Here is a 15,067-nt window from a genome sequence, read left to right as displayed (position 1 = left end):
TTACAAACAACATCTCTCACTACAAAAAATCTGTTATTCCGTGACCATAAGCTTTCATCACTGATTATTGAATATTTGTCGTGGTATGAAATTTGTGACGGTTGTATAACGAAAATTTGTTTGTAACCTTTCTTGCGTCTCTAATAAAATTCTGTGATAAATTAAAGCTTTTTTGTCATAGAAATTATAACGATATTGTATCATCATTACTTTTATGATGTTCTGCATCGTCACTGTTGAAACAAAAACGTCGCAAGTTGGTGGTTGTGGTGCTGCCATGTGGATAGCGGTCATCATAAATTATGCAACCTAGTGACATGGATCTGATGTGGCAAAATGTTGTGACGAATTATGGATCTGACGTGGTAAAATATTGTGATGAATTTTGTCGTCATGATTTAGCGAAAGGCCCATGTGATTACTGAGTCTATGTTGATTGCTGAGCCCAAGTAATGTGGGCTCAGCCCATTCTGAGGCCTAATTTGGTTTTGACCGAACCCATTTTGAGGCCAAATTCAGTTTTTTGCTAAACCCATTTTGAGGCACAAAATGCTATCACCGGACTATCCGGTGAATGCAATCTTCAGAAATCCTAGATTTCAAGCTTTGTTTTCACCGGATAAATCGATGTGAACAAAATGCTAGCGCCAGAGTTTTATGTTTACGCTGTACAATTACTCAAAAGCGTTTCGGGAAATCCTTCTTAACACCAGATGTCTTACGACCTACCGGAGGTCTGCTCTTTGTCTTGTGTTCACAATATCCGCTGCAACTCCTCTCCTCCATCTTCTATACATCGGATGATTTGGTGATGACACTAGAGTATTCACCGAACTAAAAGTCAGAGAGTAAATTCTAATTTGAATTTACTGGATGATCTTGTGTTTAAAACGATCTATCACCGGACTATCCGGTGTTCGCATTAATTTTAACCTGAGCCAAATTTGAATATTAACACTAGTTTATAAGCCCTAATTCTATAGTTTATATGATTTACAATTGCATAGCTCCCACAGACCAAAATACAATAATAATGTTCACATACCGTAGATAGAATGAAACAACCACAAGTTCACATAATATACTGTCTCATAGGTCTCAAAACCATGGAAATAGAAACCACATCAGTTCACCAACAGTTGGAGCTACATCAACTTGATAAGTAGAACCTAGAAATTTTAGGGAGTAGATAGACCTAACCCTGATTGAAGCTTAGCAGTTGACGAAGGAGGGCATTTGTTTCTTGTGCTGTCTTCTTCAAACTATCAATCTCTTTTGACTGGTTTTTCGTTGCTGTTTCTGATTCTTGTGCCTGCTTCTTCAAGGTATCTAACTCTTGCTGATGAGCATCAATTTGTTGTCAAATTATTGTTTCTCGGTCTCAAGTTCAGCCTGAAGCTCTTCTACCTACGAAGAAACGCCACCTTTGGAGGTTTTCTTGGAGGTTGACTGAAGGCCCACATTTTGAAGAAATGTACTTGATTGCTGAACTTGAGAAATAGCTTCAGTAGCAGACTTTGGTTCCTGTCCATCTTGTACTGGTTCAACCATGATTGCTTCCATATCAGTCTAGTAATAGAAGGATTACAACTCAGACTTCCATCTTGTACTTAGACTTTTTCAAGTGTACTTCATGTATAAAAGGAAAAAAAAAGGAAACATGGACTTACAATAGCTTTCTTTACTGGCTCACTAAAACCAATATTCTTGCTGCAATGGTAGTCCTTGAAAAGATCAATCGCGGTGGGCTTTACATCTTTATATTTATCTTGCTTCTAAAATGATGTGCAAAGAATTTCAAACTGTTAGCTTGGAACATGATCATGATTTCATGAGTAGTGATGACAAACATCATTTGTTTAGTTTCTTACCACGACATGGGCCTGTGCAATGTAGCACCGAGAGCTTGTCCACTGTTGAAATCAGACATTCTCATGATGCATTTGGTTTTTGATACACTTGTCCTGCAGATGATACATTTGTATAAGATAGACTAATAAAAATACTAAATACTAAAAAAAAATACTCCAATGATTCAACTCTTCATGAAAATACAGGACAACATTTAGAAGCAACAGTGCCATATATGCATGTGACATCCCAAGAATGTCCAAACTTCATTAAACAAAAAGTGTGCAGTTTAGCAGCACACATCTTACTTAACCATTAATCCATATGTTCCGGTCCGTGCTAAATTCAAGTGTTCTAAAAAATAGTTTTTTGGTTGCATATTTTTATCTGATTGACAAACAGCATTTGTAACATAGGAGGAATCCAAATCTGAAACTCAGTTGAACAAAACTCATACCTTGTGCTTTGAGCTTGACCACATCTCCACTAGTTCTCTCCATTGGGCGTCAGTCATACACCTCGTAGGCGATGTGGTTCTCACTTCATTTATTGGTACACCATTGAACTATTTTTTCAGCTTGTACCTCATTTGTCGTTGTCCACCCTTTAGCATATCAACACATGCATTTCTCGCTACCTTACTATTGGTGTCTATGGTAAATTGGCCCTAGAAAGAGCATGAACATCAGGAAAAGAGAATGCAAAGGATGCATTGAACTTTGACATAACAAGTAAAATAGAAATTGACTTCACTGTTGGGCAAGAGTTGGTATACTTACATCAACTTTGCCAATGTAGTTTGTAAGATGAAACTCATTCTTCTTGTACTCCTTCCAGTGTGTAAGGATTGGTATATGCTACCTAAGTATGATCCCACCCTTTGATGCAAGCTTTGCAGCTTGCATAGGTGCCTTCGGCCGTCTCTTCCCTTCAGAAATATGGATTGCAATCTTACTGCATAACCCTTTGCTTATCCTATCAAGATCTTTCCCCATTCTTCTTCCCCTTTGCCCTTGTTGTGTACTGGCAGTTGGTGCACCTGACAAAATTACATTCATAGAGTGAGTGTAAATCATTTAGTTGCTATTTGCAATAGTGTTAAGAATATTTGCCTTGCACAAAGGAGATACAATCACTTGCCTTTATCGCTCATCTGGAGCTGGTCCTCATGTTGGGTTGGAGAATTAGCAGATACCAGTGCATCATGTGTGGTGGTAGACATGCTTAGGGTGGGCACTTCTTGTGGATCTGGACTCGTACCATGGAAAACTTTCTCAGTTGAAGTCAATTCTCATGTACTCTGCCTAGTGACTCTAGTAGGTTGCTCTTGTTACTCAGGTGCCACCACTCTCTTGATGCTCTTACACCTCCAATAGACATACTACCAATCTACTTGGCACACTTGTTAGGTAGATCCTTAGAAACCTGTGAGGCCTCAATAGGCATAATACAAGAAGAATTGGATCCAAATTAAAAAAAATTACATAATCAAAGCTAATGAGAAATAACACTGCAATAGTGATAGCACAAACTTGCATATGCAAAAAAGAATTAATACCTTATCAACTTTCTCTTGTTCAGAGTCCTTGTTTTCTTGAGGGTTATACAAAGAACATGAATCTTCGGGACCAATACCCTTGGTCTTTCAAAATGTATTGTTAACTATTGATGCTAATGCAGTGACACCAAGTCTTTGCAACACTTGATTGTTCCTCATCATAGTTTAAGCCCTCATTTTGTCATATTCAATAAGTGGAGCTTCTATACATTCGTAAAAAAAACAAATAAGTGTAAGATTGTTTGAAATGTGTTGGGGGGAAAATAAACCAGCTTGAGGATAATGGTTGAAGATTACCCTCCAGGTCCCTTCAGAGTCTTGATCTTCGGACCCTCAGTTAAATGCTCGATCTCCGAAATTATCATATCCCTTCACAGTACCCCTTTCGTACCTGTGAATCCTTCCCTTGGCTCAGCCGGCTTGGTCTCCCGAAGCTTCCCAAAAACCCGACCACCCGAAGCCTCGGTCCCTCGAAGCTTCGGCCTTTGAAGCCCCAGCCTTCTGGAGTCCTGCTTCCCAAAGCTTTCACCTCCCGGTTCCATGCCTCCCGAGGCCCCCACCTCGGGCTGCCTTCCCAAAGGCAGCAAGGTGAGTCAGTAGGCCTTAGAAAAGATCTGCCAGAAGGGGAGCACCAGTCGTGCTTTGCCTGCAAGGAAATGACCGGCATTAAAAGTCTAGGCTAATGGACGCCGCTTTGACACCCTGGTATGATGGAGGCTATCCTGACACCCCTGACAGTGTGGCACCGAGCCGCAATCGGTGACCAACTCGCCCCCTTCAGGTGGTAGGCACCACGATAATTACCACAGTGGATATTTATCTCCCCGATAGGGTAGAGGGTAGTTATCTGGGATAAGGCCCAGTAATTCGGTTAGATCTCGGATATTTGTACATTAAGATAACTTGTACGTCAAGCTACGCGTGACCCTATAAATAGGAGGCCATGGTCCTCTGGGCAGGGGACGGGCAAGACAGCAAAAAAGACACAAAGGTGAAAACACACCAAGTCACGCTGTGATACTTCTCCCAGAGCGATCCATTTTTTCTACCATGAATACATTCGTGGTGTTCCTTTCTCTTAAACTTCGTCTCCAAGCTTGAGTCTCCTCCTTAGAAGAAACTCTCGCCGTACTTGCTGGGGCAAGACAAACTCTTGCTCCAACAGCATGCTGTCCATGGGGACTCGAACACAGAAGTGCTAAGAGAGGTAGGAATCCACCTGGAAAACCACCAAAGAGTTAGCTAAAACCGTCATACCCACCGTTGGAAGTATGCAACCATATGCATGGCTGCCTCAGCCATATGCACCGTATGCATGCTCCAGCCTCGCTGCCGTGTGGGAAGGCGTTCCTCCGACCTTGGCCAACTCAGAACCCTGGGTGGGTACAAGAACTCCAGACGGCGTGGAGGCCTTCCAGCCTTTGCACGACGAAGACCTCACCTCCTCAGGAGAGGACGCGGCCGAAGCCACGGCCAAGCAGGCTGCCTTCCAATGGTTCTGGACGGTCCAACCCAGGAGTACTCCCACCTGGACTTGGTCCCTAGGTATCCCCTTCGACCACACCTAGGATACCCCGAGCGAGCCAACATCTTTGAAAAGTTTGTCCACCCAGCGCCCTCCTCGGGCCCCTCAGGCGAGAGAGGGTTCCAAGGAGACAGAGGGCTCCGGGGTGCGCGGACCCCACCAGCGCCTCCGACGTCACCCTCACAACGCCAACTGTGCACACTGAACCCCAAGCCCACCTCATTCGGGGAGGCATAGTCTGAACCATTTTGGCCCTAAAAGCCGGTGCACCGGGTAGCTTCGATGGTCTCCCAAAGGGGAAGAAGACCTGGGGAAAACCATAGGCTCCGGGACACACCGCCTTCAGCCGTGACCCCAACGACAACTCCAAGCTCCGGCGCCCCCAGAGGCACACGGGTGCGTCCTGCACGGACTAGGGCGCGGCCACAATACCAACGACTGCCGCACCCTCAATACCTTCCGGGAGGAATACCTTGGAAGGCAAGCAGAATACCTAGCCGCAGAAGGAGTGGGCGAAGGACGGCGCAGGGTCTGGAGGCTCGGGGCCAACTCCCGGGCAGATCCCCGGCACCTCAACCCTACACCATCGCTACCGACCCTACCAACGGTACCACGTCTAGCATCGAGAACTGAGTTGCGGACACGACATCGCCAGGCTCCGGACGGAGCACCTCCGGAGCTGGGCAGCGGCTAAGGGCCGAGGTGGTTGAGGACTGCCTCTCCCGACTAACCTTCGACTATGGCTCCAACATGCTATCGCCAGGCTCCGGACGGATTACCTCCAGAGTCGGGCAACAACTAAAGGCTGAGGGAGTCAAGAACCACCTTTCCTAGCCTAGCCACAGGCTTCGAGGCCACCAAGCCTCGTAATAGAGGCCTTATTCCTATAAAGGTACTCCCGCTATTAACCACCAAGTAGTTTACCTAGTGATCCGTCTTTCATACGGCTACGTTAAAGTCTGTTGGAGGCCTCGAACCTTACTGCTAGAAGTCTTTTTTTAATAGATAGCCACTAGGTAGAAGCAGTAGAACTTAAGTTACATTCTCATTTAGCATGAACAGTTATATAACCTAGCTATATTCTACGCTACTGCTAGCTTCTTATTGCCAACAGTAGATTGCAAAACTTAGCTAGTATAACCATGCACAATCCCTACACTCCCACAGACGCATCGTGCCTAGGTCGCCTGGGGGGCGTGTCTGCCCAGGTTTCCTGAAAGGCATTGTGCGGTCTCGGAAGTGTAGTAGCCACGTATCAAGGGATTTTCTTGATAGACCATGTTGCGGCGCCACCTGTAGGACATCTTCCGGTGGCATGACAAGCCCACGTACTGTGGACGTAGCATGCCTAGGTCACCTGGAAGGCAAGACTGCCTAGATTTCCTGGAAGGCATTGCGTACTCTTGGTTGAGAGTGAGGCCCACACACCGCGGGCGCCACTTATGCCTAGGTCAGCTGCAAAGCAGATTATGCCCAGGGTGCCCTGGAAGGCATTTGCATAGCCTCGGGTGTCGAAGCCACGCCCGGGGGATTTCCTCGGTGGCAGAGTTGCGGTGCTCCGAGGAATGCTGTCGCAAGGAATCCTCATTGCACGACATGCCTACACACCACGGGCGTAGCATGCCTAGGTCACCTGGAAGGCAAGACTGTCTAGGTTTTCTGGAAGGTATTGTGTAGCCTCGATAGTGTGCAGATGCTGGTTATCAAGGGACTTCCTTGGTAATGTAGTTGCGGCGCCCCCGAGGGATTTCTCCAGAGGCGTGACAAGCCCACTCACCAGTAAGCATTGCTTGCCTAAACCCAAGGTTACCTAAAAAGGTTTCCCGGAGGGTAGGCTTTGCCCTGATAGAAAGTGAAGCCTACACACCGCAGGTGTAGCATACCTAGGTCACCTGGAAGGCAAGACTGCCTATTTTTCCAGGAAGGTATTGTGTAGCCTCGATAGTGTGTGGACGCCGCATATCAGGGGACTACCCTGATATGAGGATGCGGTGCTCTAAGGAATGCTGTCGTAAGAAATCCTCTCTGCACGACATGCTTATATACCGCAGGCGCCGCTTGTGCCTAGGTCACCCGCAAGGCAGATTATGCCTAGGGTGCCCTGGAAGGCATTGCATAGCTACGGTCATATAAATGCCACGCGCCAGGGCACATCCTTGGTGGATAGTGTTGCGGTGCACCCTGGGTGTTTCCTCGGGAGCACGACAAGCCTACACACCACGGCCGTAGCATGCCTAGGTCATTTGGAAGGCAAGACTGCCTAGGTTTCCTGGAAGGTATTGTGTAGCTCCGATAGTGTGTAGGACCTTCGGCATTAATACATGCCAAGGAGTCTTACAAAAACATCCGGCAAAAACGGAGAGTCTTACAAAAACCTCCGACAAAAACGGAGAGTCTTACACAAACCTCCGACAAAAATGGAGAGTCTTACAAAAACCTCAACAAAAATAGAGAGTCTGAAAAAAATCTCCGACAAAAACGGAGAGTCTTACAAATCTCCGGCAAAAACGGAGAGTCTTACAAAAAATCTCTGACAAAAACGGAGAACTTTACAAAACCTCCGACAAAAACGGAGAGTCTTACAAAAAACCCCGACAAAAACGGAGAGTCTTATACAAACCTCCAACAAAAATGGAGAGTCTTACAAAAACCTCCGACAAAAACAGAGAGTCTTACAAACCTCCGGCAAAAACGGAGAACTTTACAAAACCTCCGACAAAAACGGAGAGTCTTACAAACCTCCGGCAAAAGCGGAGAACTTTACAAAACCTCCGACAAAAACAGAGAGTCTTACAAAAACCTTCGACAAAAATGGAGAGTCTTACAAACCTCCGGTAAAAATGGAGAACTTTACAAAACCTCCGACAAAAACGAAGAGTCTTACAAAACCTCTGATAAAAACGGAGAGTCTTACAAAACCTCTGCACAATGGAGAGCTTCACCAAACCTCCGGCAAAAACGGAGAGCTTTACCAAACCTCCGGTAAAAATGGAGAGCTTTACCAAAACTCCGCACAACGGAGAGCTTTACCAAACCTCCGGCAAAAAACGGAGAGCTTTACCAAACTTCCGCAGAATGGAGAGCCTTACAAAACCTTCGGCAAAACAGAGAGACTTCCAAAATCCCCACGATGGGGATGTTTTTTGAAAACTCCGTCAGGCGAAAACGTTCTGAAAGGACCTAACGGGAAGAATACCCCGGCATCTTGAAGGCTAATGTCTCTGTGCCGAAGGGATATGAAACCCGCTGGCCTCCAAAGAGCACAGCACACAGATCAAAGGGGTATAAAAATCCCCCTCTCTACAGGGAAAGGTATGACCCGTGTGACTCAAACACGTATGGTAAAAAGTAGAATCATTACCCTACCATCTCCCTTAAAGACACTTTTCATACGCCATTTTATGAGTGTTATACTAATATTTAATAAAAGCCTGCGCTTCGTGGCATGGGAAGCATAGTGGAACCCTCGACTACCCATTGCAGAGAACGCAATTCACGGCAGCGGCTAAGGGCCGAGGGGGTCACAGACCACCTCTCCCACCTAACCTTCGGCTTCGCCTCCAACGCGCCATCGCCAGGCTCTGGACGAAGTACCTCCGGAGCCGGGTAGCGGCTAAGGGCCGAGGGGGTCCGGACCACCTCTCCCACCTAGCCTTCGGCTTTGCCTCTGACGCACCGTCGCCAGGCTCTGGACGGAGTACCTTCGGAGCTAGGCAGCGGCTAAGGGCCGAGGGGGTCGCGGACCACCTCTCCCACTTAGCCTTTGGCTTCGCCTTCGACGCGCCGTCGCCAGGCTCCGGACGACAGCAGCTCAGAGCCGAGGGGGTCACAAACCACCTCTCCCACCTAGCCTTCAGCTTCGCCTCTGACGCGCCATCGCCAGGCTCACCTCCGGAGTCGGGCAGCGGATAAGAGCTGAGGGGGTTGCGAACCACCTCTCCCGCCTAGCCTTCAGCTTCACCTCCGACGCACTGTCACCAGGCTCTGGACGGAGTACCTCCAGAGCCGCGCATCGGCTAAGGGCCAAGGGGGTCACAGACCACCTCTCCCGCCTAGCCTTCGGCTTCACTTCTGACCCGCCGTCGCCAAGCTCCGAACGGAGTACCTCCGGAGCCGAGCAACGGCTAAGGGCCGAGGGGGTCGCGGACCACCTCTCCCACCTAGCCTTCAGCTGCGCCTCCGACACGCCGTCGCCAGGCTCCGGACGGAGTACCTCTAGATTCAGGCTATGGCTAAGGGCCGAGGGGGGTCGCAGACCACCTCTCCTGCCTAGCCTTCGGCTGCGCCTCCGACACATCATCGCCTTCAACCTGGGAAGTCGCTAAGGAACCCGAAGGGTCAAGGACCACCTCCGGAGCTCGTCTCCAAAGGTTCCAGATGGACTTCGCTGAGTCAGAAATCTAGAACAAATTGGGAAGAAGGCCCTACCAGTGCTAGGCCCGAGGAGTACGCAATAACCGGGGACGACGAGGTCGCCACTGCTGCACCCGGTTCTCCTTAGTTACCCTACGTATGTATCACCACTAGATTCATGATGCCACCTCTCCCCGAGAAGGAACAAAATCAGCGATGATCTATGCGAAGGCTCGGTGCCCCGGTCGTCAAAAAAACTAGTCATCGCCTTTGAAGGGGATGAAGAAGCATGGTTTGGAGGTACGAAGGCACGCGCGCATGCAGTCACCTGTTCGAAAGATCCCCTCGCACTTCGATACGGAAGGAGACACGACCATTCCTGAAGGTCCATGTTATATTATTAAACAATAAGTACATCCAAGGGTCACATACTGGAGCAACAGTGCAGAAATTGCCATGAAGAAGATAGATCCCTACGGAGCAAAACAGGGCGAGAAAGAGTACAAGGTGACTAAGTTCAGCCATGAGCCCACATCAAGGCCGACCATGAGACGTGGATATATCACGGCGTCACCAAGTACGCCATCCCGGAGACCGCCTTCACCTCCTACGGGTCCTGGTAGGGGCCACGCATGGGACGGCGTATGTGCCTCATCTGCGGCCTGCCGTTGCGAAATCCGATACAGTAGCCGACTCCCGAGCTGTCGGAGGATGCTATAGAGTCTGAGGAGATCACCGGTGGGGCCTTCTCCCTCACCTTCTCGACCTCCTCCTTCGCTGCCGGCTCCACAGACGCCTACTCGCTCTCCCCCCGCAGGAGATCCTAGTCGATCTCCTCATCGTCATCAGAGATATCGATGATCTCGATAGGCATGGCCTCCCCAGCCAAAGGTCGGGCTGGAGCGGCAGGCAACTGCCTCCTCTGCAGAGATGGAAGCGGCATGACCACCGGCACCTTGGTCCAGCTCCCGAAGAAGCCGTCGAGATCATCGACATATCCGAAGAGGATAAGGAGGAACATGATGCCATACTCAAGTCAAGGTTAACTGCTCGCTCATGAGGCTATGGAGACTCCAGCCGGGTAACCCCAGCTTTATACCCGGGCCAGGCAGCCACGTAGGTCCGGAAGATGAAGTGGAACCAACACCGCCGTGTCCCCCTATTGAATACCTCGAGGGGGGGGGGGGGCGTGGCCATATCTGGGTTTCCTCCAACACGTGGCAGTGCTCCACGATGAATGCCTCATTTTTTCGCATGGACGTCCCGTCACATTAATAATCCAAACCCCTTTCGGCGCGTGACAGGGGCGTGGGCACAAGACCCTAAATAAACCCCCACATTATCCAGTTAGAATGCGACAGTGGCACATCTTGTCCCGCCAGGCAAACACGTGGGATCCTCCAATCCCATACGTAACCTCTACTCTAGCGACCTCAAAGGGCAAGAAGAGCCATACCGAAGGAATCCGGATACCCTATATCGGTCTCAACACGGACCCCAAAAGGACACCACATCCATCGACGTCCCTCTAACCCAGGGTCCCTACGCCACGCTTGATAGCTCCAAAAAGCTCTAGGGTAAATTGCCACCACCAGTACGCCATCAGCCTTGAGCTCGCTATCGACGTTCAAGGTTTCAAAAATGAAAAACTTCTTAAAGGACAGAGAATTGCCATCAGGCATCCTTGATGCTATACCAGGCTGGGGTTGATTTTTCCTCTGCATCCTCTCCCCCCTCCGAAATATCAGGGCTCAAGAATGAGGGGGTACTGTTGGGGGAAAAATAATCTAACCTGAGGATAATGGTTGAAGATTACCCTCCAGGTCCTTCCGAAGCCTTGATCTCTGGACCCTCAGTTAAAGGCTCGACCTCTGAAGTCATCAGATCCCTTCACGGTACCCCTTCATACCTGCGAAGCCTTCCCTTGGCTAAGCCGGCTCAGTCTCCCGAAGCCTCCCAAAAACCCGACCTCCCGAAGCCTTGATCCCCCGAAGCTTCGGCCTCCTGAAGCCTAGGCCTTTCGGAGTCTTGCTTCCCAAAGCTTTCACCTCCCGGTTCCATGCCTCCCGAGGCCCCCGCCTCGGGCTGCTCGAGCTGCCTTCCCAAAGGTAGCAAGGTGAGTCGGTAGGCCGTAGGAAAGACCTGCCGGAAGGGGAGCACTGGTCGTACTTTGCCTGCAAGGAAGTGACCGGCATTAAAAGTCTAGGCTAATGGACGCTGCTCTGACACCCCAGCATGATGGAGGCTATCCTGACACCCCTGACAGTGCGGCGCCGGGCCATAATCGGCGATCGGCTCACCCCCTTCAGGGGCAAGCACCACGATAATTACCACAGTGGGTATTTATCTCCCATGTAGGGTAGAGGGTAGTTATCCGGGATAAGGCCCAGTAATTCGGTTAGATCCGGGATATTTGTACATTAATATAACTTGTACGCCAAGCTACGCCTGACCCTATAATTAGGAGGCCATGGTCCTCTGGGCAGGGGACGTGCAAGACAACAAAAAAGACACAAAGGTGAAAACACACCAAGTCACGCTGTGATACTCCTCCCAGAGCGATCCATTTTTTCTACCATGAATACATTTGTGGTATTCTTTCCTCTTAAACTTCATCTCCAAGCTTGAGTCTCCTCCTTAGAAGAAACTCTCATCATACTTGCTGGGGAAAGTCGAACTCTTGCTCCAACAAAATGCATGTAGAAGCAAGTCAACTCAATGTAAGCATCCAAATATATAACTATACTATATGAGTGCAGTAAGCTTTAAATACAATTTCAAGTTAATATAGCACTACTATATGTGTGGATCCAAGCTCTATTTGCATTTCAGTAGTATGAAGAATTTCAGATGAATAATCATCACTGTTTCAGTATTCAAAAGAGAAAGATACAATTGCAGTTAATAATGATTCACACAGTAACTAATGTAAGCAACAATATTGATATATATTATTTAAGATAGAACATGCTAATTGGAGATGATTTAGCCTAATGGGTTGCCTGGCTGGTGGCCTCTTTGATGGGTCAAACAAATTAGCTACAAACATATGAATTCTGCATTCTTTAACATGTGAACGACCAAATCGAGCAATGAAACAAGATTAAAAAGCAAGAACAAAAACCAGCGACCCAGTCTTTCATCAACCTACAACCTACCAACTTTCGTTGAATAAGTGGCACCTTCCGCCCTGGTGCCATTGGGGTCTTTGGAGGGAGAAGGATTGATCATCGGTGGTCATTGGGAGGAAGAAGGGGATGAGGCAGGGAACAGCGAGGGGACGATTGGGGATGGCGGTGAGGGGAAGATTGGGGACAGGGCAGGAAACATCAAGTGGAAGATTGGGGATGGTGGAGATGGAAAGATTTATATTTGCCGATTGCCCTCAGATGTTTAGCAAAACACCCTTGTTGTGGTGTGGCACGTCCAAGGAAGATTTTGGGAAGGTAGGAACAAAATAGACATTTCGCATATAATTTTGGGTGGCTGTCTAGTGGGGTAAATTTTGGCACATGAAATTTTGTAAAGCAAAACATGCAAAACGGAATTTTGGCGGGGTGGCTTTTCACGGGTGGAGCGTGAAGCAAAACGGAGGGCCTGGCCACGCTTGATCGACCGTAGCATCGCCTATGCTCCAGACTTGTCGGCGTGCCAAAGACATCAAAGTCCAACGCCTGAACGCCACTACTTTTTGAGGCTTTGGCTTCCTTCGCAGCGCACTGACAGGCCACCCTCTTGTGTTCATCTACAACGCACTAACAAGCCATCCTCTCCTCCTCCTCCTGGGTATGCTTACAGGACGCTGCTTCTTGCTCCTTCGTAGCGCACAGCTGATGGGCTTGTCTCTGATTCTCCTCCTCCTAGTCACACTTACGGGCCACTGCTTCTTGCTCCTCCTTCGCTGTAACACCCAGTTTTAAAGCAATAAAACCAAGTACAACACATGTATGTTAGGATCAAGTTTTCATACATGCGTTACATCATCAGTGTATCATCATAGTGCCATTATTATAATAACATTATGAACTTATTACAAAAGGACCTAAGGTCTAAAAGAAAATACAGTGGAAAAAGAGAGCTTCAGCGCTAGAGGATCTTCCATCTTCCACAGGCGTCCACTGGGGGCACACCAGCCTAGAACAGGAGCTCCGGGTCGAAGTCGTCCTCATTGAAGGATGCTGCTTCATTGAGGGCTTCTGAACAGCAAAAGTGGTGCAAGAAATGGGACAATAGGTGTGAGTACAATAGTGTACTCCGCAAGTGTAGGAAAGTATGATATGGGGCTTAAGTCAAGGAAAGGTTAGGCACTGGTTAACGATACTAAGCATCCCTAACCTATGACTTCAACAATAGGCATCCTATTTACTAAGTGTGAAGACATAGCTATAACAAAAGGAATGACTCATCGGCCATCCAACTACCAAGACTCACCAGGTAATTCCATTACCCGGCTACCCGAGCATCCATACCAAAACCTTGATCCCAGCTAATCAAGAAGAAGTCCAAGATCGCTCTTGTCCGTGAGCATGACTGATCGATCAGTTTGATACTCTGTAGAGTTTGCACAATTTTTCTCATGAGTTGTGATTCCCGTGCTGCTTCACGGAGAAGCCTCCTCTTGTGCCACTCAATCGTCTATTGGTGCCCACAGAACTGGAGGGGTGGATAATGAATGGTCAGGTTGTACCCATATAAGCCTCGTGGTTGTGCAGTTTAACTTGGTTACAGGCTTCAAGAATAGGTCCTTAAGATCCCACACAAGAACATCCACAAACCAACTGTGCATTACCCGCACACATGCATTCCTGCACCATCATCACACAAATATCCTATTAGGATCCCTATACCATGTTGCTACAAAAGATTATCATACCTGGTTCTTGTTGTATAAATATTAGTCAAGTTTAACATTTACCCCAACCATGACTGCAACTAGCATACCCACCCTTTTATTACCCATGACTCATCAACGGCAACAAGGATAATCATATAAAATCTAGTAAAGCCTAACATGGGATTCTAATTTAAACAAGCATGCAATGAAGGAATAAATAACTACATATAAATCCGAAAATAGGAGCAAGGTGTTCAAGGACACTTGCCTTCAGTTGAGGGTTGCTCGAAGTCTTCAAAGGCTTGATCTTGCAGGTTCAAGAAACTGATTACCTCCTAACCGACATACTGGAAAAGTATACAAGAGAAACCACTAAGATCAGTACACCAAACTGTACTAAAATTAGATAAAAACGCTGTAAAAAGATTCTACACGTCGCTACAAGAATTTGAGAGTGAAAATTGCCTAAAACGGAGCTACGAGCAAAAAGATATCAGGTTTTGAATGTATAAGGACTTATTTGAAAATAAACTAAACTACAAGGGCCAAACTACAAAAAGATAGGGGCTAAAAAGTTATTTATAAAGGTCTAGGGGCGGTTTTCTCTAAAGGACATGACCTAAACCTAATATCCAAAGAGTCTAGGGGGTTTTCTACAAAAAGAATAGGACCAGAAAAAGTCTAAGGGCTTAGATACAAAACTAGAGGTCTTAAACAAAAATAAAAGGATTTCTAGGGATTATGCGCAAAACTAGGGCTGACTAGCTTGGGTGGTTGAGGTGGCAAGTGATGTGGCACCATGTGGTGCCACCTAGGCTGCTGACTCGGATTATGAAGCACTGACTCAGCAAAAGGAAGGGATAAGCAAACTTTTAATCCTAACCACCATCACAAAATGGACAGCTCTCGGTGCTCCACTGGTCTCTAGCTACCGTCGGTGGCTTAG

The 15,067-nt window shown here is 47.7% G+C and overlaps 1 protein-coding gene and 1 pseudogene across 1 annotated transcript in view; both read right to left on the bottom strand.

The window, feature by feature from the left end:
- LOC133918734 (transcription factor GTE4-like) overlaps positions 1-15,067 on the bottom strand; it is a 67,205-nt gene that overhangs the window by 20,787 nt on the left and 31,351 nt on the right. The window lies entirely within an intron of this gene.
- On the bottom strand, positions 1,196-2,953 carry LOC133917437 (uncharacterized; annotated as a pseudogene).

This window comes from Phragmites australis, chromosome 5 (assembly GCF_958298935.1).
Source record: "Phragmites australis chromosome 5, lpPhrAust1.1, whole genome shotgun sequence".
Lineage (NCBI taxonomy): Eukaryota > Viridiplantae > Streptophyta > Magnoliopsida > Poales > Poaceae > Phragmites > Phragmites australis.
Note: the sequence above shows the minus strand (reverse complement) of the source record. Positions and strands in the feature narration are given on the sequence as shown.